Genomic DNA, 25791 nt, shown 5'->3' on the forward strand with positions numbered 1-25791 from the left:
GGTTTTCTTTTTTTCTTTATGGTAAATACACGATTCCATTGTGTGATGTTAACATGGTATCCGAAGAAATTACTCTGATTTTCCATATGTTTCCCACTTATCTCTTTCCTCATTGGACTTCCAACATCATTATCTCTCTCATCTTGCACGTGTCTCGCTGCAAGATCTTCATCCATATTTTCATCAAGATTTTATCTCAATATCTTTCTTTATCCCAAGATCACATATTATTTCCCTTCCTCGTGTCTCCACCACATTAGCATATCAATATTCTCCTTATCTCCTTCGATCTCATCTATCCTACATTCAGAAAACTTATCCATTTTTCACCTTTTTCATCTCTCATCTTTCGTATATCCTTCTTTTCACCTCCTCATGTTTCTTCTAAATCTCCAATGATCAATCCTCATATTACAAGAAAATAACTTGACAACATCAGAGTCTAAGGTTTGTAAGCTCCCCCTGAGTCTAATAGTTCAAAGGTTGAGTTTTGTAAGCTCTCCTTAAGTCATATCCAAGTTAATTAAACTTATCTTGTAGCATAAGAAAATAATATTCAGATTTAAGCCTAAAATAAGTTCTAATGAAGGTTCATGTATATAAAATCATTTCAAAAATACTTTTATCCTCTTAAATACTCCTACAATTCTCTCCCCCTTTTGTCATCAACAGAAAGTTAACAAGTAAACAAGGCAACATAGATAGGGAAAAGATATTGAAGGAAAAAAAGAAGAGAAAACTTGAAAAATTGTTGATAGATAAGCATTGATTCCAAAAGTTTCAAGATGGTCAAAGTTAGGTTCTAACAACATAGTATAGGAAGCAAGACTCAACAAACAATTTGACTCAGAAACACCTCTATAAAATCAGATGTGGAATATAAAATATTGATGACATTTCTCTAGAGGTTTTTCTATGAAATAAAAGAATGGGCAAAACAAAACCATTCAAGGCTGAAAAAGAGAGATTTTGAAATGAGATGCATAACCTGATGAGTAAGCAGGCAGGGAAGGAAAAACAAAAATCTGAGGAACTAGCAAAGACTCAGATATCTAGGTTTGTAAAAGATGAAGGCTCAGATATCTAGGTCTCCAAACATCTTACGTCTGTGGAATCAATGGCTGAAAGAGAGAAAAAATTAATCCATATTTACTCATATAAAGATAATGAACTAATTGATTTCCAAGTTTTTCAATTTTATCATATTTTCATGTCACCAAACAATTGAGAGGGAGTCTAAGCGGTGAATGATTGAATCTAAATTTGTAAAATGAATGATTGAAAGCAACTTTATTTGAGGGATTGAGCAAGATGAAGAACAATTTCTGCATTGACTAATTCATCATAATTGAAAGAAGTTTTCACCGTAATTTAAACAAAATTGAAAGCAAACTCAATTTTTATCATGGAGTAAGTGCTTGATAAATTAGGAGTATTATTTTTTCAATCATAAACATCTAAAACAAAAAAAAGGAGTTAGAGGGTAAATTAGTCTTAAATATAATTCTCTTGCATAGTAAATAATTTGTTAAAAGTATTGTAGGTCTCGCTCATTCATAGAACAAAAGATCAAATCATTTTAGAGATAAAGGGAATGAAAATCAAATTATGAAAGGTCCCACCGAGAATTGAACTCGGGTTACTAGATTCAGAGGCTAATACCCTAACTGCTAAACCATGGGACCTTGCTGTTGTCAATCATTTAACATTAATTTATTTAAGTAAACTAATATTTATGTTCGAAAACATGTTTCTCCTTAGAGATATTCGAGTTCCTCTTCTTCTTAAACGTAACCAAAAGTGTTAACTTTATCCATTTTTAATACCTATCACCATTTTCACTTTAAAAATGCTTATTTGATGTAAAAATCATACACTTTACCTTCCTTGTTCTTCTATCCGTTCCTCAAAGAACTCAAAACCCAACATTATCATCAATTACCAAAATCCAAACGAACAAAATCAACCCATTCCTATAAAACAAATTCAAAATCTACATCATTTCTCACCCACCATCTTTCACACAAAAGTGGCGACAATCATCACCCTTCACCCACTGAGCTACGTGGCCTAACACCGCATAAAGAAAGAATGACACTTATAAAACTTTCCTTAATAAGGAAAAGAATCCCACAATCTCTTGGTTCAATTTAGGCTCAATCCTCTAGTGACTCTTATGTTGGTTCTTCTCTTCCTCCTGTTCATACCCTTTTTAGATCGTGTGGTAAAGAAGATATTATAAAAATACAATGTAAATTTATTTTTGGCCTCTTTTGTACTTTTATTTTTCTATTTTTAATCCAAGATTTTAAATCCCATAAATCTCTAACTAACTCTTGATGATTGAGTTATATATTCAGAAGCCCAAGTTACTGGTAGGATTGATTCAGAATAATATAATTTTTCCAGGTTTTCTTTTTTTCTTTATGGTAAATACATGATTCCATTGTGTGATGTTAACATTGTATCCGAAGAAATTACTCTGATTTTCCATATGTTTCCCACTTATCTCTTTCCTCATTGGACTTCCAACATCATTATCTCTCTCATCTTGCACGTGTCTCGCTGCAAGATCTTCATCCATGTTTTCATCAAGATTTTATCTCAGTATCTTTCTTCATCCCAAGATCACATATTATTTCTCTTCCTCGTGTCTCCACCACATTAGCCTATCAATATTCTCCTTATCTCCTTCGATCTCATCTACCCTACATTCAGAAAACTTATCCATTTTTCACCTTTTTCCTCTCTCATCTTCCATATATCCTTCTTTTCACCTCCTCATGTTTCTTCTAAATCTCCAATGATAAATCCTCATATTACAAGAAAATAACTTGACAACATCAGAGTCTAAGGTTTGTAAGCTCCCCCTGAGTCTAATAGTTCAAAGGTTGAGTTTTGTAAGCTCTTCTTAAGTCATATCCAAGTTAATTAAACTTATCTTGTAGCATAAGAAACTAATATTCAGATTTAAACCTAAAATAAGTTCTAATGAAGGTTCATGTATATAAAATCATTTCAAAAATACTTTTATCCTCTTAAATACTCCTACAATTCTCTCCCCCTTTTGTCATCAACAGAAAGTTAACAAGTAAACAAGGCAACACAGATAGGGAAAAGATATTGAAGGAAAAAAAAGAAGAGAAAACTTGAAAAATTATTGATAGATAAGCATTGATTCCAAAAGTTTCAAGATGGTCAAAGTTAGGTTCTAACAACATAGTATAGGAAGCAAGACTCAACAAACAATTTGACTCAGAAACACCTCTATAAAATCAGATGTTGAATATAAAATATTGATGACATTTTTCTAGAGTTTTTTCTATGAAATAAAAGAATGGGCAAAACAAAACCATTCAAGGCTGAAAAAGAGAGATTTTGAAATGAGATGCATAACCTGATGAGTAAGCAGGAAGGGAAGGAAAAACAGAAATCTGAGGAACTAGCAAAGACTCAGATATCTAGGTTTGTAAAAGATGAAGGCTCAGATATCTAGGTCTCCAAACATCTTATGTCTGTGGAATCAATGGCTGAAAGAGAAAAAAAATTGATCCATATTTACTCATATAAAGATAATGAACTAATTGATTTCCAAGTTTTTCAATTTTATCATATTTTCATGTCACCAAACAATTGAGAGGGAGTCTAAGCGGTGAACGATTGAATCTAAATTTGTAAAATGAATGATTGAAAGCAATTTTATTTGAGGGATTGAGCAAGATGAAGAACAATTTCTACATTGACTAATTCATCATAATTGAAAGAAGTTTTCACCGTAATTTAAACAAAATTGAAAGCAAAATCAATTTTTATCATGGAGTAAGTGCTTGATAAATTAGGAGTATTATTTTTTTAATCATAAACATCTAAAACAAAAAAAAGGAGTTAGAGGGTAAATTAGTCTTAAAAATAATTCTCTTGCATAGTAAATAATTTGTTAAAAGTATTGTAGGTCTCGCTCATTCATAGAACAAAAGATCAAATCATTTTAGAGATAAAGGGAAAGAAAATCAAATTATGAAAGGTCCCACCGAGAATTGAACTCGGGTTACTAGATTCAGAGTCTAATGTCCTAACCGCTAGACCATGGGACCTTGCTTTTGTCAATTGTTTAACATTAATTTATTTAAGTAAACTAATATTTATCTTCGAAAACATGTTTCTCCTCAGAGTTATTCGAGTTCCTCTTCTTCTTAAACCTAACCAAAAGTGATAACTTTATCTATTTTTAATACCTATCACCATTTTCACTTTAAAAATGCTTATTTGATGTCAAAATCACACACTTTACCTTCCTTGTTCTTCTATCCGTTCCTCAAAGAACTCAAAACCCAACATTATCATCAATTACCAAAACCCAAACGAACAAAATCAACCCATTCCTATAAGACAAATTCAAAATCTATATCATTTCTCACCCACCATCTTCCACACAAAAGTGGCGACAATCATCTCCCTTCACCCACTGAGCTGCGTGGCCCAACACCGCATAAAGAAAGAATGACACTTATAAAACTTTCCTTAGTAAGGAAAAGAATCCCACAATCTCTTGGTTCAATTTAGGCTCAATCCTCTAGTGACTCTTATGTTGGTTCTTCTCTTCCTCCTGTTCATACCCTTTTTAGATCGTGTGATAAAGAAGATATTATAAAAATACAATGTAAATTTATTTTGGGCCTCTTTTGTCCTTTTATTTTTCTATTTTTAATCCAAGATTTTAAAGCCCATAAATCTCTAACTAACTCTTGATGATTGGGTTATATATTCAGAAGCCCAAGTTACTTGTAGGATTGATTCAGAATAATATAATTTTTCCAGGTTTTCTTTTTTTCTTTATGGTAAATACACGATTCCATTGTGTGATGTTAACATGGTATCCGAAGAAATTACTCTGATTTTCCATATGTTTCCCACTTATCTCTTTCCTCATTGGACTTCCAACATCATTATCTCTCTCATCTTGCACGTGTCTCGCTGCAAGATCTTCATCCATATTTTCATCAAGATTTTATCTCAATATCTTTCTTTATCCCAAGATCACATATTATTTCCCTTCCTCGTGTCTCCACCACATTAGCATATCAATATTCTCCTTATCTCCTTCGATCTCATCTATCCTACATTCAGAAAACTTATCCATTTTTCACCTTTTTCATCTCTCATCTTTCGTATATCCTTCTTTTCACCTCCTCATGTTTCTTCTAAATCTCCAATGATCAATCCTCATATTACAAGAAAATAACTTGACAACATCAGAGTCTAAGGTTTGTAAGCTCCCCTTGAGTCTAATAGTTCAAAGGTTGAGTTATGTAAGCTCTCCTTAAGTCATATCCAAGTTAATTAAACTTATCTTGATAGCATAAGAAAATAATATTCAGATTTAAGCCTAAAATAAGTTCTAATGAGGGTTCATGTATATAAAATCATTTCAAAAATAATTTTATCCTCTTAAATACTCCTACAATTCTCTCCCCCTTTTGTCATCAACAGAAAGTTAACAAGTAAACAAGTCAACATAGATAGGGAAAAGATATTGAAGGAAAAAAAAGAAGAGAAAACTTGAAAAATTGTTGATAGATAAACATTGATTCCAAAAGTTTCAAGATGGTCAAAGTTAGGTTCTAACAACATAGTATAGGAAGCAAGACTCAACAAACAATTTGACTCAGAAACACCTCTATAAAATCATATGTTGAATATAAAATATTGATGACATTTCTCTAGAGGTTTTTCTATGAAATAAAAGAATGGGCAAAACAAAACCATTCAAGGCTGAAAAAGAGAGATTTTGAAATGAGATGCATAACCTGATGAGTAAGCAGGCAGGGAAGGAAAAACAAAAATCTGAGGAACTAGCAAAGACTCAGATATCTAGGTTTGTAAAAGATGAAGGCTCAGATATCTAGGTCTCCAAACATCTTACGTCTGTGGAATCAATGGCTGAAAGAGAAAAAAATTGATCCATATTTACTCATATAAAGATAATGAACTAATTGATTTCCAAGTTTTTCAATTTTATCATATTTTCATGTCACCAAACAATTGAGAGGGAGTCTAAGCGGTGAATGATTGAATCTAAATTTGTAAAATGAATGATTGAAAGCAATTTTATTTGAGGGATTGAGCAAGATGAAGAACAATTTCTGCATTGACTAATTCATCATAATTGAAAGAAGTTTTCACCGTAATTTAAACAAAATTGAAAGCAAAATCAATTTTTATCATGGAGTAAGTTCTTGATAAATTAGGAGTATTATTTTTTTAATCATAAACATCTAAAACAAAAAAAAAGGAGTTAGAGGGTAAATTAGTCTTAAAAATAATTCTCTTGCATAGTAAATAATTTGCTAAAAGTATTGTAGGTCTCGCTCATTCATAGAACAAAAGATCAAATCATTTTAGAGATAAAGGGAAAGAAAATCAAATTATGAAAGGTCCCACCGAGAATTGAACTCGGGTTACTAGATTCAGAGTCTAATGTCCTAACCGCTAGACCATGGGACCTTGCTGTTGTCAATCGTTTAACATTAATTTATTTAAGTAAACTAATATTTATCTTCGAAAACATGTTTCTCCTTAGAGATATTCGAGTTCCTCTTCTTCTTAAACGTAACCAAAAGTTAACTTTATCCATTTTTAATACCTATCACCATTATCACTTTAAAAATGCTTATTTGATGTCAAAATCATACACTTTACCTTCCTTGTTCTTCTATCCGTTCCTCAAAGAACTCAAAACCCAACATTATCATCAATTACCAAAACCCAAACGAACAAAATCAACCCATTCCTATAAGACAAATTCAAAATCTATATCATTTCTCACCCACCATCTTCCACACAAAAGTGGCGACAATCATCTCCCTTCACCCACTGAGCTGCGTGGCCCAACACCGCATAAAGAAAGAATGACACTTATAAAACTTTCCTTAGTAAGGAAAAGAATCCCACAATCTCTTGGTTCAATTTAGGCTCAATCCTCTAGTGACTCTTATGTTGGTTCTTCTCTTCCTCCTGTTCATACCCTTTTTAGATCGTGTGATAAAGAAGATATTATAAAAATACAATGTAAATTTATTTTGGGCCTCTTTTGTCCTTTTATTTTTCTATTTTTAATCCAAGATTTTAAAGCCCATAAATCTCTAACTAACTCTTGATGATTGGGTTATATATTCAGAAGCCCAAGTTACTTGTAGGATTGATTCAGAATAATATAATTTTTCCAGGTTTTCTTTTTTTCTTTATGGTAAATACACGATTCCATTGTGTGATGTTAACATGGTATCCGAAGAAATTACTCTGATTTTCCATATGTTTCCCACTTATCTCTTTCCTCATTGGACTTCCAACATCATTATCTCTCTCATCTTGCACGTGTCTCGCTGCAAGATCTTCATCCATATTTTCATCAAGATTTTATCTCAATATCTTTCTTTATCCCAAGATCACATATTATTTCCCTTCCTCGTGTCTCCACCACATTAGCATATCAATATTCTCCTTATCTCCTTCGATCTCATCTATCCTACATTCAGAAAACTTATCCATTTTTCACCTTTTTCATCTCTCATCTTTTGTATATCCTTCTTTTCACCTCCTCATGTTTCTTCTAAATCTCCAATGATCAATCCTCATATTACAAGAAAATAACTTGACAACATCAGAGTCTAAGGTTTGTAAGCTCCCCTTGAGTCTAAGAGTTCAAAGGTTGAGTTTTGTAAGCTCTCCTTAAGTCATATCCAAGTTAATTAAACTTATCTTGATAGCATAAGAAAATAATATTCAGATTTAAGCCTAAAATAAGTTCTAATGAGGGTTCATGTATATAAAATCATTTCAAAAATAATTTTATCCTCTTAAATACTCCTACAATTCTCTCCCCCTTTTGTCATCAACAGAAAGTTAACAAGTAAACAAGTCAACATAGATAGGGAAAAGATATTGAAGGAAAAAAAAGAAGAGAAAACTTAAAAAACTGTTGATAGATAAACATTGATTCCAAAAGTTTCAAGATGGTCAAAGTTAGGTTCTAACAACATAGTATAGGAAGCAAGACTCAACAAACAATTTGACTCAGAAACACCTCTATAAAATCAGATGTTGAATATAAAATATTGATGACATTTCTCTAGAGGTTTTTCTATGAAATAAAAGAATGGGCAAAACAAAACCATTCAAGGCTGAAAAAGAGAGATTTTGAAATGAGATGCATAACCTGATGAGTAAGCAGGCAGGGAAGGAAAAACAGAAATCTGAGGAACTAGCAAAGACTCAGATATCTAGGTTTGTAAAAGATGAAGGCTCAGATATCTAGGTCTCCAAACATCTTACGTCTGTGGAATCAATGGCTGAAAGAGAAAAAAAATTGATCCATATTTACTCATATAAAGATAATGAACTAATTGATTTCCAAGTTTTTCAATTTTATCATATTTTCATGTCACCAAACAATTGAGAGGGAGTCTAAGCGGTGAATGATTGAATCTAAATTTGTAAAATGAATGATTGAAAGCAATTTTATTTTAGGGATTGAGCAAGATGAAGAACAATTTCTGCATTGACTAATTCATCATAATTGAAAGAAGTTTTCACCGTAATTTAAACAAAATTGAAAGCAAAATCAATTTTTATCATGGAGTAAGTTCTTGATAAATTAGGAGTATTATTTTTTTAATCATAAACATCTAAAACAAAAAAAAAGGAGTTAGAGGGTAAATTAGTCTTAAAAATAATTCTCTTGCATAGTAAATAATTTGCTAAAAGTATTGTAGGTCTCGCTCATTCATAGAACAAAAGATCAAATCATTTTAGAGATAAAGGGAAAGAAAATCAAATTATGAAAGGTCCCACCGAGAATTGAACTCGGGTTACTAGATTCAGAGTCTAATGTCCTAACCGCTAGACCATGGGACCTTGCTGTTGTCAATCGTTTAACATTAATTTATTTAAGTAAACTAATATTTATCTTCGAAAACATGTTTCTCCTTAGAGATATTCGAGTTCCTCTTCTTCTTAAACGTAACCAAAAGTTAACTTTATCCATTTTTAATACCTATCACCATTATCACTTTAAAAATGCTTATTTGATGTCAAAATCATACACTTTACCTTCCTTGTTCTTCTATCCGTTCCTCAAAGAACTCAAAACCCAACATTATCATCAATTACCAAAACCCAAACGAACAAAATCAACCCATTCCTATAAGACAAATTCAAAATCTATATCATTTCTCACCCACCATCTTCCACACAAAAGTGGCGACAATCATCTCCCTTCACCCACTGAGCTGCGTAGCCCAACACCGCATAAAGAAAGAATGACACTTATAAAACTTTCCTTAGTAAGGAAAAGAATCCCACAATCTCTTGGTTCAATTTAGGCTCAATCCTCTAGTGACTCTTATGTTGGTTCTTCTCTTCCTCCTGTTCATACCCTTTTTAGATCGTGTGATAAAGAAGATATTATAAAAATACAATGTAAATTTATTTTGGGCCTCTTTTGTCCTTTTATTTTTCTATTTTTAATCCAAGATTTTAAAGCCCATAAATCTCTAACTAACTCTTGATGATTGGGTTATATATTCAGAAGCCCAAGTTACTTGTAGGATTGATTCAGAATAATATAATTTTTCCAGGTTTTCTTTTTTTCTTTATGGTAAATACACGATTCCATTGTGTGATGTTAACATGGCATCCGAAGAAATTACTCTGATTTTCCATATGTTTCCCACTTATCTCTTTCCTCATTGGACTTCCAACATCATTATCTCTCTCATCTTGCACGTGTCTCGCTGCAAGATCTTCATCCATATTTTCATCAAGATTTTATCTCAATATCTTTCTTCATCCCAAGATCACATATTATTTCCCTTCCTCGTGTCTCCACCACATTAGCATATCAATATTCTCCTTATCTCCTTCAGTCTCATCTACCCTACATTCAGAAAACTTATCCATTTTTCACCTTTTTCATCTCTCATCTTTCATATATCCTTCTTTTCTACCTCCTCGTGTTTCTTCTAAATCTCCAATGATCAATCCTCATATTACAAGAAAATAACTTGAACACATCAGATTCTAAGGTTTCTAAGCTCCCCTTGAGTCTAATAGTTCAAAGGTTGAGTTTTGTAAGCTCTCCTTAAGTCATATCCAAGTTAATTAAACTTATCTTGATAGCATAAGAAAATAATATTCAGATTTAAGCCTAAAATAAGTTCTAATGAGGGTTCATGTATATAAAATCATTTCAAAAATAATTTTATCCTCTTAAATACTCCTAAAATTCTCTCCCCCTTTTGTCATCAACAGAAAGTTAACAAGTAAACAAGGCAACATAGATAGGGAAAAGATATTGAAGGAAAAAAAAAAGAAGAGAAAACTTGAAAAATTGTTGATAGATAAGCATTGATTCCAAAAGTTTCAAGATGGTCAAAGTTAGGTTCTAACAACATAGTATAGGAAGCAAGACTCAACAAACAATTTGACTCAGAAACACCTCTACAAAATCAGATGTTGAATATAAAATATTGATGACATTTCTCTAGAGGTTTTTCTATGAAATAAAAGAATGGGCAAAACAAAACCATTCAAGGCTGAAAAAGAGAGATTTTGAAATGAGATGCATAACCTGATGAGTAAGCAGGCAGGGAAGGAAAAACAGAAATCTGAGGAACTAGCAAAGACTCAGATATCTAGGTTTGTAAAAGATGAAGGCTCAGATATCTAGGTCTCCAAACATCTTACGTCTGTGGAATCAATGGCTGAAAGAGAAAAAAAATTGATCCATATTTACTCATATAAAGATAATGAACTAATTGATTTCCAAGTTTTTCAATTTTATCATATTTTCATGTCACCAAACAATTGAGAGGGAGTCTAAGCGGTGAATGATTGAATCTAAATTTGTAAAATGAATGATTGAAAGCAATTTTATTTTAGGGATTGAGCAAGATGAAGAACAATTTCTGCATTGACTAATTCATCATAATTGAAAGAAGTTTTCACCGTAATTTAAACAAAATTGAAAGCAAAATCAATTTTTATCATGGAGTAAGTTCTTGATAAATTAGGAGTATTATTTTTTTAATCATAAACATCTAAAACAAAAAAAAAGGAGTTAGAGGGTAAATTAGTCTTAAAAATAATTCTCTTGCATAGTAAATAATTTGCTAAAAGTATTGTAGGTCTCGCTCATTCATAGAACAAAAGATCAAATCATTTTAGAGATAAAGGGAAAGAAAATCAAATTATGAAAGGTCCCACCGAGAATTGAACTCGGGTTACTAGATTCAGAGTCTAATGTCCTAACCGCTAGACCATGGGACCTTGCTGTTGTCAATCGTTTAACATTAATTTATTTAAGTAAACTAATATTTATCTTCGAAAACATGTTTCTCCTTAGAGATATTCGAGTTCCTCTTCTTCTTAAACGTAACCAAAAGTTAACTTTATCCATTTTTAATACCTATCACCATTATCACTTTAAAAATGCTTATTTGATGTCAAAATCATACACTTTACCTTCCTTGTTCTTCTATCCGTTCCTCAAAGAACTCAAAACCCAACATTATCATCAATTACCAAAACCCAAACGAACAAAATCAACCCATTCCTATAAGACAAATTCAAAATCTATATCATTTCTCACCCACCATCTTCCACACAAAAGTGGCGACAATCATCTCCCTTCACCCACTGAGCTGCGTGGCCCAACACCGCATAAAGAAAGAATGACACTTATAAAACTTTCCTTAGTAAGGAAAAGAATCCCACAATCTCTTGGTTCAATTTAGGCTCAATCCTCTAGTGACTCTTATGTTGGTTCTTCTCTTCCTCCTGTTCATACCCTTTTTAGATCGTGTGATAAAGAAGATATTATAAAAATACAATGTAAATTTATTTTGGGCCTCTTTTGTCCTTTTATTTTTCTATTTTTAATCCAAGATTTTAAAGCCCATAAATCTCTAACTAACTCTTGATGATTGGGTTATATATTCAGAAGCCCAAGTTACTTGTAGGATTGATTCAGAATAATATAATTTTTCCAGGTTTTCTTTTTTTCTTTATGGTAAATACACGATTCCATTGTGTGATGTTAACATGGCATCCGAAGAAATTACTCTGATTTTCCATATGTTTCCCACTTATCTCTTTCCTCATTGGACTTCCAACATCATTATCTCTCTCATCTTGCATGTGTCTCGCTGCAAGATCTTCATCCATATTTTCATCAAGATTTTATCTCAATATCTTTCTTCATCCCAAGATCACATATTATTTCCCTTCCTCGTGTCTCCACCACATTAGCATATCAATATTCTCCTTATCTCCTTCGATCTCATCTACCCTACATTCAGAAAACTTATCCATTTTTCACCTTTTTTTCTCTCTCATCTTTCATATATCCTTCTTTTCACCTCCTCATGTTTCTTCTAAATCTCCAATGATCAATCCTCATATTACAAGAAAATAACTTGACAACATCATATTCTAAGGTTTGTAAGCTCCCCTTGAGTCTAATAGTTCAAAGGTTAAGTTTTGTAAGCTCTCCTTAAGTCATATCCAAGTTAATTAAACTTATCTTGATAGCATAAGAAAATAATATTCAGATTTAAGCCTAAAATAAGTTCTAATGAGGGTTCATGTATATAAAATCATTTCAAAAATAATTTTATCCTCTTAAATACTCCTACCATTCTCTCCCCCTTTTGTCATCAACAGAAAGTTAACAAGTAAACAAGGCAACATAGATAGGGAAAAGATATTGAAGGAAAAAAAAGAAGAGAAAACTTGAAAAATTGTTGATAGATAAGCATTGATTCCAAAAGTTTCAAGATGGTCAAAGTTAGGTTCTAACAACATAGTATAGGAAGCAAGACTCAACAAACAATTTGACTCAGAAACACCTCTACAAAATCAGATGTTGAATATAAAATATAGATGACATTTCTCTAGAGGTTTTTCTATGAAATAAAAGAATGGGCAAAACAAAACCATTCAAGGCTGAAAAAGAGAGATTTTGAAATGAGATGCATAACCTGATGAGTAAGCAGGCAGGGAAGGAAAAACAGAAATCTGAGGAACTAGCAAAGACTCAGATATCTAGGTTTGTAAAAGATGAAGGCTCAGATATCTAGGTCTCCAAACATCTTACGTCTGTGGAATCAATGGCTGAAAGAGAAAAAAAATTGATCCATATTTACTCATATAAAGATAATGAACTAATTGATTTCCAAGTTTTTCAATTTTATCATATTTTCATGTCACCAAACAATTGAGAGGGAGTCTAAGCGGTGAATGATTGAATCTAAATTTGTAAAATGAATGATTGAAAGCAATTTTATTTGAGGGATTGAGCAAGATGAAGAACAATTTCTGCATTGACTAATTCATCATAATTGAAAGAAGTTTTCACCGTAATTTAAACAAAATTGAAAGCAAAATCAATTTTTATCATGGAGTAAGTTCTTGATAAATTAGGAGTATTATTTTTTTAATCATAAACATCTAAAACAAAAAAAAAGGAGTTAGAGGGTAAATTAGTCTTAAAAATAATTCTCTTGCATAGTAAATAATTTGCTAAAAGTATTGTAGGTCTCGCTCATTCATAGAACAAAAGATCAAATCATTTTAGAGATAAAGGGAAAGAAAATCAAATTATGAAAGGTCCCACCGAGAATTGAACTCGGGTTACTAGATTCAGAGTCTAATGTCCTAACCGCTAGACCATGGGACCTTGCTGTTGTCAATCGTTTAACATTAATTTATTTAAGTAAACTAATATTTATCTTCGAAAACATGTTTCTCCTTAGAGATATTCGAGTTCCTCTTCTTCTTAAACGTAACCAAAAGTTAACTTTATCCATTTTTAATACCTATCACCATTATCACTTTAAAAATGCTTATTTGATGTCAAAATCATACACTTTACCTTCCTTGTTCTTCTATCCGTTCCTCAAAGAACTCAAAACCCAACATTATCATCAATTACCAAAACCCAAACGAACAAAATCAACCCATTCCTATAAGACAAATTCAAAATCTATATCATTTCTCACCCACCATCTTCCACACAAAAGTGGCGACAATCATCACCCTTCACCCACTGAGCTGCGTGGCCCAAAACCGCATAAAGAAAGAATGACACTTATAAAACTTTCCTTAGTAAGGAAAAGAATCCCACAATCTCTTGGTTCAATTTAGGCTCAATCCTCTAGTGACTCTTATGTTGGTTCTTCTCTTCCTCCTGTTCATACCCTTTTTAGATCGTGTGATAAAGAAGATATTATAAAAATACAATGTAAATTTATTTTGGGCCTCTTTTGTCCTTTTATTTTTCTATTTTTAATCCAAGATTTTAAAGCCCATAAATCTCTAACTAACTCTTGATGATTGGGTTATATATTCAGAAGCCCAAGTTACTTGTAGGATTGATTCAGAATAATATAATTTTTCCAGGTTTTCTTTTTTTCTTTATGGTAAATACACGATTCCATTGTGTGATGTTAACATGGCATCCGAAGAAATTACTCTGATTTTCCATATGTTTCCCACTTATCTCTTTCCTCATTGGACTTCCAACATCATTATCTCTCTCATCTTGCACGTGTCTCGCTGCAAGATCTTCATCCATATTTTCATCAAGATTTTATCTCAATATCTTTCTTCATCCCAAGATCACATATTATTTCCCTTCCTCGTGTCTCCACCACATTAGCATATCAATATTCTCCTTATCTCCTTCGATCTCATCTACCCTACATTCAGAAAACTTATCCATTTTTCACCTTTTTTCTCTCTCATCTTTCATATATCCTTCTTTTCACCTCCTCATGTTTCTTCTAAATCTCCAATGATCAATCCTCATATTACAAGAAAATAACTTGAACACATCAGATTCTAAGGTTTCTAAGCTCCCCTTGAGTCTAATAGTTCAAAGGTTGAGTTTTGTAAGCTCTCCTTAAGTCATATCCAAGTTAATTAAACTTATCTTGATAGCATAAGAAAATAATATTCAGATTTAAGCCTAAAATAAGTTCTAATGAGGGTTCATGTATATAAAATCATTTCAAAAATAATTTTATCCTCTTAAATACTCCTAAAATTCTCTCCCCCTTTTGTCATCAACAGAAAGTTAACAAGTAAACAAGGCAACATAGATAGGGAAAAGATATTGAAGGAAAAAAAAGAAGAGAAAACTTGAAAAATTGTTGATAGATAAGCATTGATTCCAAAAGTTTCAAGATGGTCAAAGTTAGGTTCTAACAACATAGTATAGGAAGCAAGACTCAACAAACAATTTGACTCAGAAACACCTCTACAAAATCAGATGTTGAATATAAAATATTGATGACATTTCTCTAGAGGTTTTTCTATGAAATAAAAGAATGGGCAAAACAAAACCATTCAAGGCTGAAAAAGAGAGATTTTGAAATGAGATGCATAACCTGATGAGTAAGCAGGCAGGGAAGGAAAAACAGAAATCTGAGGAACTAGCAAAGACTCAGATATCTAGGTTTGTAAAAGATGAAGGCTCAGATATCTAGGTCTCCAAACATCTTACGTCTGTGGAATCAATGGTTGAAAGAGAAAAAAAATTGATCCATATTTACTCATATAAAGATAATGAACTAATTGATTTCCAAGTTTTTCAATTTTATCATATTTTCATGTCACCAAACAATTGAGAGGGAGTCTAAGCGGTGAATGATTGAATCTAAATTTGTAAAATGAATGATTGAAAGCAATTTTATTTGAGGGATTGAGCAAGATGAAGAACAATTTCTGCATTGACTAATTCATCATAATTGAAAGAAGTTTTCACCATAATTTAAACAAAATTGAAAGCAAAATCAATTTTTATCATGGAGTAAGTCCTTGATAAATTAGGAGTATTATTTTTTTAATCATAAACATCTAAAACAAAAAAAAAAGGAGTTAGAGGGTAAATTAGTCTTAAAAATAATTCTCTTGCATAGTAAATAATTTGCTAAAAGTATTGTAGGTCTCGCTCATTCATAGAACAAAAGATCAAATCATTTTAGAGATAAAGGGAAAGAAAATCAAATTATGAAAGGTCCCACCGAGAATTGAACTCGGGTTACTAGATTCAAAGTCTAATGTCCTAACCGCTAGACCATGGGACCTTGCTGTTGTCAATTGTTTAACATTAATTTATTTAAGTAAAGTAATATTTATCTTCGAAAACATGTTTCTCCTTAGAGATATTCGAGTTCCTCTTCTTCTTAAACGTAACCAAAAGTGTTAACTTTATCCATTTTTAATACCTATCACCATTATCACTTTAAAAATGCTTATTTGATGTCAAAATCATACACTTTACCTTCCTTGTTCTTCTATCCGTTCCTCAAAGAACTCAAAACCCAACATTATCATCAATTACCAAAACCCAAACGAACAAAATCAACCCATTCCTATAAGACAAATTCAAAATCTATATCATTTCTCACCCACCATCTTCCACACAAAAGTGGCGACAATCATCACCCTTCACCCACTGAGCTGCGTGGCCCAACACTGCATAAAGAAAGAATGACACTTATAAAACTTTCCTTAGTAAGGAAAAGAATCCTACAATCTCTTGGTTCAATTTAGGCTCAATCCTCTAGTGACTCTTATGTTGGTTCTTCTCTTCCTCCTGTTCATACCCTTTTTAGATCGTGTGATAAAGAAGATATTATAAAAATACAATGTAAATTTATTTTGGGCCTCTTTTGTCCTTTTATTTTTCTATTTTTAATCCAAGATTTTAAAGCCCATAAATCTCTAAATAACTCTTGATGATTGGGTTATATATTCAGAAGCCCAAGTTACTTGTAGGATTGATTCAGAATAATATAATTTTTCCAGGTTTTCTTTTTTTCTTTATGGTAAATACACGATTCCATTGTGTGATGTTAACATGGCATCCGAAGAAATTACTCTGATTTTCCATATGTTTCCCACTTATCTCTTTCCTCATTGGACTTCCAACATCATTATCTCTCTCATCTTGCACGTGTCTCGCTGCAAGATCTTCATCCATATTTTCATCAAGATTTTATCTCAATATCTTTGTTCATCCCAAGATCACATATTATTTCCCTTCCTCGTGTCTCCACCACATTAGCATATCAATATTCTCCTTATCTCCTTCGATCTCATCTACCCTACATTCAGAAAACTTATCCATTTTTCACCTTTTTTCTCTCTCATCTTTCATATATCCTTCTTTTCACCTCCTCATGTTTCTTCTAAATCTCCAATGATCAATCCTCATATTACAAGAAAATAACTTGACAACATCAGATTCTAAGGTTTGTAAGCTCCCCTTGAGTCTAATAGTTCAAAGGTTAAGTTTTGTAAGCTCTCCTTAAGTCATATCCAAGTTAATTAAACTTATCTTGATAGCATAAGAAAATAATATTCAGATTTAAGCCTAAAATAAGTTCTAATGAGGGTTCATGTATATAAAATCATTTCAAAAATAATTTTATCCTCTTAAATACTCCTACCATTCTCTCCCCCTTTTGTCATCAACAGAAAGTTAACAAGTAAACAAGGCAACATAGATAGGGAAAAGATATTGAAGGAAAAAAAAGAAGAGAAAACTTGAAAAATTATTGATAGATAAGCATTGATTCCAAAAGTTTCAAGATTGTCAAAGTTAGGTTCTAACAACATAGTATAGGAAGCAAGACTCAACAAACAATTTGACTCAGAAACACCTCTACAAAATCAGATGTTGAATATAAAATATTGATGACATTTCTCTAGAGGTTTTTCTATGAAATAAAAGAATGGGCAAAACAAAACCATTCAAGGCTGAAAAAGAGAGATTTTGAAATGAGATGCATAACCTGATGAGTAAGCAGGCAGGGAAGGAAAAACAGAAATCTGAGGAACTAGCAAAGACTCAGATATCTAGGTTTGTAAAAGATGAAGGCTCAGATATCTAGGTCTCCAAACATCTTACGTCTGTGGAATCAATGGCTGAAAGAGAAAAAAATTGATCCATATTTACTCATATAAAGATAATGAACTAATTGATTTCCAAGTTTTTCAATTTTATCATATTTTCATGTCACCAAACAATTGAGAGGGAGTCTAAGCGGTGAATGATTGAATCTAAATTTGTAAAATGAATGATTGAAAGCAATTTTATTTGAGGGATTGAGCAAGATGAAGAACAATTTCTGCATTGACTAATTCATCATAATTGAAAGAAGTTTTCACCGTAATTTAAACAAAATTGAAAGCAAAATCAATTTTTATCATGGAGTAAGTTCTTGATAAATTAGGAGTATTATTTTTTTAATCATAAACATCTAAAACAAAAAAAAAGGAGTTAGAGGGTAAATTAGTCTTAAAAGTAATTCTCTTGCATAGTAAATAATTTGTTAAAAGTATTGTAGGTCTCGCTCATTCATAGAACAAAAGATCAAATCATTTTAGAGATAAAGGGAAAGAAAATCAGATTATGAAAGGTCCCACCGAGAATTGAACTCGGGTTACTAGATTCAGAGTCTAATGTCCTAACCGCTAGACCATGGGACCTCGTTGTTGTCAAACGTTTAACATTAATTTATTTAAGTAAACTAATATTTATCTTCGAAAACATGTTTCTCCTCAGAGATATTCGAGTTCCTCTTCTTCTTAAACGTAACCAAAAGTGTTAACTTTGTCCATTTTTAATACCTATCACCATTATCACTTTAAAAATGCTTATTTGATGTCAAAATCATACACTTTACCTTCCTTGTTCTTCTATCCGTTCCTCAAAGAACTCAAAACCCAACATTATCATCAATTACCAAAACCCAAACGAACAAAATCAACCCATTCATATAAGACAAGTTCAATATCTATATCATTTCTCACCCACCATCTTCCACACAAAAGTGGCGACAATCATCACCCTTCACCCACTGAGCTACGTGGTCCAACACCGCATAAAGAAAGAATGACACTTATAAAACTTTCCTTAGTAAGGAAAAGAATCCCACAATCTCTTGGTTCAATTTAGGCTCAATCCTCTAGTGACTCTTATGTTGGTTCTTCTCTTCCTCCTGTTCATACCCTTTTTAGATCGTGTGATAAAGAAGATATTATAAAAATACAATGTAAATTTATTTTGGGCCTCTTTTTCCTTTTATTTTTCTATTTTTAATCCTGGATTTTAAATCCCATAAATCTCCAACTAACTCTTGATGATTGGGTTATATTTTCAGAAGCCCAAGTTACTTGTAGGATTGATTCAGAATAATATAATTTTTCCAGGTTTTCTTTTTTTCTTTATGGTAAATACACGATTCCATTGTGTGATGTTAACATGGTGTCCGAAGAAATTACTCTGATTTTCCATATGTTTCCCACTTATCTCTTTCCTCATTGGACTTCCAACATCATTATCTCTCTCATCTTGCACGTGTCTCGCTGCAAGATCTTCATCCATATTTTCATCAAGATTTTATCTCAATATCTTTCTTCATCCCAAGATCACATATTATTTCCCTTCCTCGTGTCTCCACCACATTAGCATATTAATATTCTCCTTATCTCCTTCGATCTCATCTACCCTACATTCAGAAAACTTATCCATTTTTCACCTTTTTCCTCTCTCATCTTTCATATATCCTTCTTTTCACCTCCTCATGTTTCTTCTAAATCTCCAATGATCAATCCACTTGAAAAATTGTTGAAAGATAAGCATTGATTCCAAAAGTTTCAAGATGGTCAAAGTTAGGTTCTAACAACATAGTATAGGAAGCTAGACTCAACAAACAATTTGACTCAGAAACACCTCTATAAAATCAGATGTTGAATATAAAATATTGATGACATTTCTATAGAGGTTTTCTATGCAGTAAAAGAATGGGCAAAACAAAATCGTTCGAGGCTGAAAAAGAGAGAATTTGAAATGAGATGCATAACCTGATGAGTAAGCAGGCAGGGAAGGAAAAACAGAAATCTAAGGAACTATCAAAGGCTCGGATATCTAGGTTTGTAAAAGATGAAGGCTCAGATATCTAAATCTCCAAACATCTTATGTTTGTGAAATCAATGGCTGAAAGAGAAAAAAAAATTGATACATATTTACTCATATAAAGATAATGACCTAACTGATTTCCAAGTTTTACAATTTTATCATATTTTCATGTCACCAAACAATTGAGAGAGAGTCTAAGCGGTGAATGATTGAATTTAAATTTGTGAAATGAATGATTGAAAGCAATTTTATTTGAGGGATTGAGCAAGATGAAGAACAATTTTTGCATTGACTAATTCATCATAATTGAAAGAAGTTTTCACCGTAATTTAAACAAAATTGAGAGCAAACTCAATTTTTATCATGGAGTAAGTGCTCGAGAAATTAGGAGTATTATTTTTCTTAATCATAAACATCTAAAACAAAAAAAAGGAGTTAGAGGGTAAATTAGTCTTAAAAATAATTCTCTTGCATAGTAAATAATTAGTTAAAAGTATTGTAGGTCTCGCTAATTCATAGAACAAAAGATCAAATCATTTTATAGATAAAGGGAAAGAAAATCAAATTATGAAAGCAAACTCAATTTTTATCATGGAGTAAGTGCTTGAGATATTAGGAGTATTATTTTTTTTAATCATAAACATCTAAAACAAAAAAAAAAGGAGTTAGAGGGTAAATTAGTCTTAAAAATAATTCTCTTGCATAGTAAATAATTTGTTAAAAGTATTGTAGGTCTCGCTCATTCATAGAAGAAAAGATCAAATCATTTTATAGACAAAGGGAAAGAAAATCAAATTATGAAAGGTCCCACCGAGAATTGAACTCAGGTTACTAGATTCAGAGTCTAATGTCCTAACTTCTACACCGTGGGACCTTGCTCTTGTCAATCATTTAACATTAATTTATTTAAGTAAACTAATATTTATCTTCGAAAATATGTTTCTCCTCAGAGATATTCGAGTTCTTCTTCTTCTTAAACGTAACCAAAAGTGTTACCTTTATCCATTTTTAATACCTATCACCATTTTCACTTTAAAAATGCTTATTTAATGTCAAAATCATACACTTTACCTTCCATGTTCTTCTATTTGTTCCTCAAAGAGCTCAAAACCCAACATTATCATTAATTACCGAAACCCAAACGAACAAAATCAACTCATTCCTAGAAGACAAATTCAAAATCTACATCATTTCTCACCCACCATCTTTCACACAAAAGTGGCGACAATCATCACCCTTCACCCACTGAGCTACGTGGCCCAACACCGCATAAAGAAAAAATGACACTTATAAAACTTTCCTTAGTAAGGGAAAGAATCCCACAATTTCTTGGTTCAATTTAGGCTCAATCCTCTAGTGACTCTTATGTTGGTTCTTCTCTTCCTCCTGTTCATACCCTTTTTAGATCGTGTGATAAAGAAGATATTATAAAAGTACAATGTAAATTTATTTTGGGCCTCTTTTGTCCTTTTACTTTTCTATTTTTAATCCAAGATTTTAAAGCCCATAAATCTCTAACTAACTCTTGATGATTGGGTTATATATTCAAAAGCCCAAGTAACTTGTAGGATTGATTTAGAATAATATAATTTTTCCAGGTTTTCTTTTTTTCATTATGGTAAATACACGATTCCATTGTGTGATGTTAACATGGTATCCGAAGAAATTACTCTGATTTTCCATATGTTTCCCACTTATCTCTTTCCTCATTGGACTTCCAACATCATTATCTCTCTCATCTTGCACGTGTCTCGCTGCAAGATCTTCATCCAGATTTTCATCAAGATTTTATCTCATTATCTTTCTTCATCCCGAGATCACATATTATTTCCCTTCCTCGTGTCTCCACCACATTATCCTATCAATATTCTCCTTATCTCCTTCGATCTCATCTACCCTACATTCATAAAACTTATCCATTTTTCACCTTTTTTCCTCTCTCATCTTCCCTATATCCTTCTTTTCACCTCCTCATGTTTCTTCTAAATCTCCAATGATCAATCCTCATATTACAAGAAAATAACTTGACAACATCAGAGTCTAAGGTTTGTAAGCTCCCCCTGAGTCTAATAGTTCAAAGGTTGAGTTTTGTAAGCTCTCCTTAAGTCATATTCAAGTTAATTAAACTTATCTTGATAGCATAAGAAAATAATATTTAGATTTAAGCCTAAAATAAGTTCTAATGAGGGTTCATGTATATAAAATCATTTCAAAAATACTTTTATCCTCTTAAATACTCCTACAATTCTCTCCCCCTTTTGTCATCAATAGAAAGTTAAAAAGTAAACAAGGCAACATAGATAGGGAAAAGATATTGAAGGAAAAAAAAGAAGAGAAAACTTGAAAAATTGTTGATAGATAAGCATTGATTCCAAAAGTTTCAAGATGGTCAAAGTTAGGTTCTAGCAACATAGTAGGAAGCAAGACTCAACAAACAATTTGACTCAGAAACACCTCTATAAAATCAGATGTTGAATATAAAATATTGATCATATTTCTCTGGAGGTTTTCTATGCAGTAAAAGAATGGGAAAAACAAAACCATTCAAGGCTGAAAAAGAGAGATTTTGAAATGAGATGCATAACCTGATGAGTAAGCAGGTAGGGAAGGAAAAACAGAAATCTGAGGAACTAGCAAAGACTCAGATATCTAGGTTTGTAAAAGATGAAGGCTCAGATACTGAAGTCTCCAAAAAGGGCAAGACTTCAGAAACAGATTCGATAAGTCACAAGAAGAAGGAGTGGGATGATGATTGGAAGGCTTATTTGGAGGCACAAGGAAGTAGAGATGACCAAGTTTGAGAATTTCAATTGTTCTTGAAGTAAAATGAATGTAATAGCCTTTAGGTCTAGATTATGTAATGTCTCCTTTAAACATTAATGAAATTCTGCAACTATTTTAGCCAAGAAACTTCCTTTGTCATATATATGAAGTTTGTAGAAATGTTTATCAATCAATCAGTAAGAAAGACTAGAAATCAATAAATAAGAAGCAACAAACCAAAAAGAAAATATAGAAAACATTTCATTGAAAGAGAAAGATAAAGTACATATGCACCAAAAGTCACAAAAGAAAACAACAAGAGAAATTTAAACAAAAAAGGAAGATGCATCCAAAGAGACCACCTTGACCACAAAAGTATCAACAAATTTTAAAGCTTATGGAATCTTCAACTCATCACCCCAGATTTGTGAAGTAACCTCACTCATAGTTTTCTCTACTCCTTGATGAATGAAGAACTCAAAAATAAATCATCCCTGTGGAATTACACATTACTTTCCCTTGTGAAAGGATATTAGAGTCATCTTCAGATATTCAAACATAACATGAGGAAGGTTTATCTTCAGACCTGAGTTGAGAAGAAGCACAAAATCATTTTCATCAATATCTAAAGAGTCTTGATCTTTGTTCTTTGGCAGAAAGTTTGAGATTAAAATTTGATACCAAACTGATTCCTTGGAATTAAGGTTAGAGACCTTAGATAGGTCGAATAGATTATCAAAGATAAGGTGAGGAGGAAGAGAAGATTCCTAAAAGATCATATCTGGAATAACATTTTCATCCTCACTTTTTATTGCATTAGCAATGAAGGTAGTGGTGATGGTGATAGGAATACCAGATACAAGAGAAATAATTGCATACTCTAGATTAAGTTATTTGACATATTCATTCACCCATAATTCCTTTATCAAATTAGGGTAGGTAGGACCATAGAGCATACTAAAGAAATCATCCCAACCATTTTGGGAGACAGTACTTTAAAGATAAAGGCCATGAGCCATCATTTCTTAAAAATCAACCAGTCCTTCAATGGTAACTACCAATTGGTTTTCGATATCAAGATTAGATCTAGAGGCCATCTCAGAAAAGAAATAACTCAAAAGAGAGAAGATAAAAACATAATAAAATAAACTGAAAGAAGTTTCCAAAGCTATAGACAATTAATTGTTATAAAAATGCAAGACAACTATCTTTGCTTTAAGACCACTCGAATATAATATTTATGAGAAACAAAACAGTAAAACAAAACAAATAATAAACAAATAGGAAAACTTGAAGATATGACAAAGGTGAATATTCACAAAAATGAAATAGGTTTCGCATCATTACCCTTCATTCTTTACCCATACAGCCACTATGCAAGATACTTATCAGATATGTAAATTCTATCTGAAGCAAATAATCCACTCCAGAGTCTCAGAGTCTGGGGTTTTTCATAAGCCACTCTTCATTAGAGGTTGTTTCCAAAACTCTGACTGAAGCTATTTTTGATCAACTTCAGACTTTGATACTCTATCCAGAAGCAAGCATTATTCTTCAATAAATATCATGTCCATATTCTTTTTTATAAAATCAAATATTTCAATAGATAAGGGTTTTGTGAATATATTAGCCCATTGATGATCAGTATCAATGAATTGAATATCTATTACACCATTCTAAACATAATCTCTTATAAAGTGATGTTTTATTTCAATATGTTTGGTTCTAGAATGTTGAACTAGATTCTTTGTTAGACAGATAGCAGCAGTATTATCATAAAATATAGGGATATTGTTTCCACAAATCTGATAATCCTCTAGCTGATATTTCATCCAGAGTAGCTATGTACAACATTTTACAACTGAGATGTATTTTACTTCTGCTGCAGATAAAGCAATAGTTGCATGTCTCTTACTAGCCCAAGATATTAGGTTTTCACCTATGTTTTGACAGTTTCCACTAGTGGATTTTCTCTCAATTATATCCTCAACATAATCAACATCACAAAATCTAACTAGCTTATAATCTAGGGACTTTTTTATAAAGAAGTCCCAGATTTGTTGTTCCTTTCAGATGCCTAAAGATTCTCTTAACAACAGTTAAATGAGATTCTCTAGGATCTAATTAAAAATTGCACATAGACGTACACTGAAAAATATATTAGGCTTAGAAGTTGTGAGGAAAAGCAAGGAATTGGTCATACCTCTATATAGCTTCTGATATATCTGGTGCTACTTTATTCTTTGTTTAGACAGTAGTTTGGATACATAGGGGTTGACATAATCTTGTAGTCTTCAAGATTAAACTTCTTCAGAAGCTCATTTATGTACTTTGGCTGATGAACATGAGTTTCGTTTTTACTTTGGTTGATTTGAATTCCTAAGAAGAACTTCAATTCTCCCATCATACTCATCTCAAACTCGACCTGCATAGTCTCAGAAAATTCTTTGCAAAGAGAGGCATTAGTAGAACCAAAAATCATGTCATCAACATAAACATAGACAATCAAGATTTCCTTATTCAAAGTCTTTTTGAACAGTGTAGTGTCAACCTGACCTTTTTAAAAACATTTTTCTAGCAAGAAATTTATTTGTCTCTAATACCAAGCTCTTCGAGCTTGTTTGAGTCCATAAAATGATTTATTATGTTTAAAAACAAAATTTGGGTGGATATAGTCCTCAAACACAGGAGGTTGTTTGACATACACCTCTTCAGAAATGACTACATTTAAGAAAGCACTCTTGACATCCATTTTATATAAAGCAACATCGTGATTAATAACATAGGAGAGAAGAAGTTTGATTGCCTCTGACCTTGCCATAGGAGCAAAGGTTTCAAAGAAATATATACCTTCCTACTGACTGTAACCTTAAGCTACAAGTCTAGCCTTATTTATTACCACTTCTCCTTGCTCATCCAGTTTGTTTATAAATACCCATTTTGTTCCAATAATGTTCTTTTGACTTGGTCTGGGAACTAGTTCCCAAACATTATTTCTCTGGAGCTGGTTCAACTCTTCTTGCATAGAAACAATCCATCAG

The 25791-nt window shown here is 32.0% G+C and overlaps 7 non-coding genes across 7 annotated transcripts; all 7 read right to left on the reverse strand.

Annotated features, from left to right (window-relative positions):
• Positions 1-4022: 4022 nt before the first annotated feature.
• TRNAQ-CUG (transfer RNA glutamine (anticodon CUG)) lies at positions 4023-4094 on the reverse strand. Its single transcript has one exon. It is a non-coding gene; the product is annotated as a tRNA-Gln (tRNA).
• Positions 4095-6432: 2338 nt separating this feature from the next.
• Positions 6433-6504, reverse strand: TRNAQ-CUG (transfer RNA glutamine (anticodon CUG)). Its single transcript has one exon. It is a non-coding gene; the product is annotated as a tRNA-Gln (tRNA).
• A 2337-nt stretch (positions 6505-8841) lies between these two features.
• TRNAQ-CUG (transfer RNA glutamine (anticodon CUG)) lies at positions 8842-8913 on the reverse strand. Its single transcript has one exon. It is a non-coding gene; the product is annotated as a tRNA-Gln (tRNA).
• A 2340-nt stretch (positions 8914-11253) lies between these two features.
• Positions 11254-11325, reverse strand: TRNAQ-CUG (transfer RNA glutamine (anticodon CUG)). The gene has a single exon. It is a non-coding gene; the product is annotated as a tRNA-Gln (tRNA).
• A 2338-nt stretch (positions 11326-13663) lies between these two features.
• On the reverse strand, positions 13664-13735 carry TRNAQ-CUG (transfer RNA glutamine (anticodon CUG)). The gene has a single exon. It is a non-coding gene; the product is annotated as a tRNA-Gln (tRNA).
• Positions 13736-16073: 2338 nt separating this feature from the next.
• On the reverse strand, positions 16074-16145 carry TRNAQ-UUG (transfer RNA glutamine (anticodon UUG)). The gene has a single exon. It is a non-coding gene; the product is annotated as a tRNA-Gln (tRNA).
• A 2338-nt stretch (positions 16146-18483) lies between these two features.
• Positions 18484-18555, reverse strand: TRNAQ-CUG (transfer RNA glutamine (anticodon CUG)). Its single transcript has one exon. It is a non-coding gene; the product is annotated as a tRNA-Gln (tRNA).
• Between the last annotated feature and the right edge of the window lie 7236 nt (positions 18556-25791).

Source organism: Lathyrus oleraceus, chromosome 7 (genome assembly GCF_024323335.1).
Source record: "Lathyrus oleraceus cultivar Zhongwan6 chromosome 7, CAAS_Psat_ZW6_1.0, whole genome shotgun sequence".
Taxonomy (NCBI): Eukaryota; Viridiplantae; Streptophyta; class Magnoliopsida; order Fabales; family Fabaceae; genus Lathyrus; species Lathyrus oleraceus.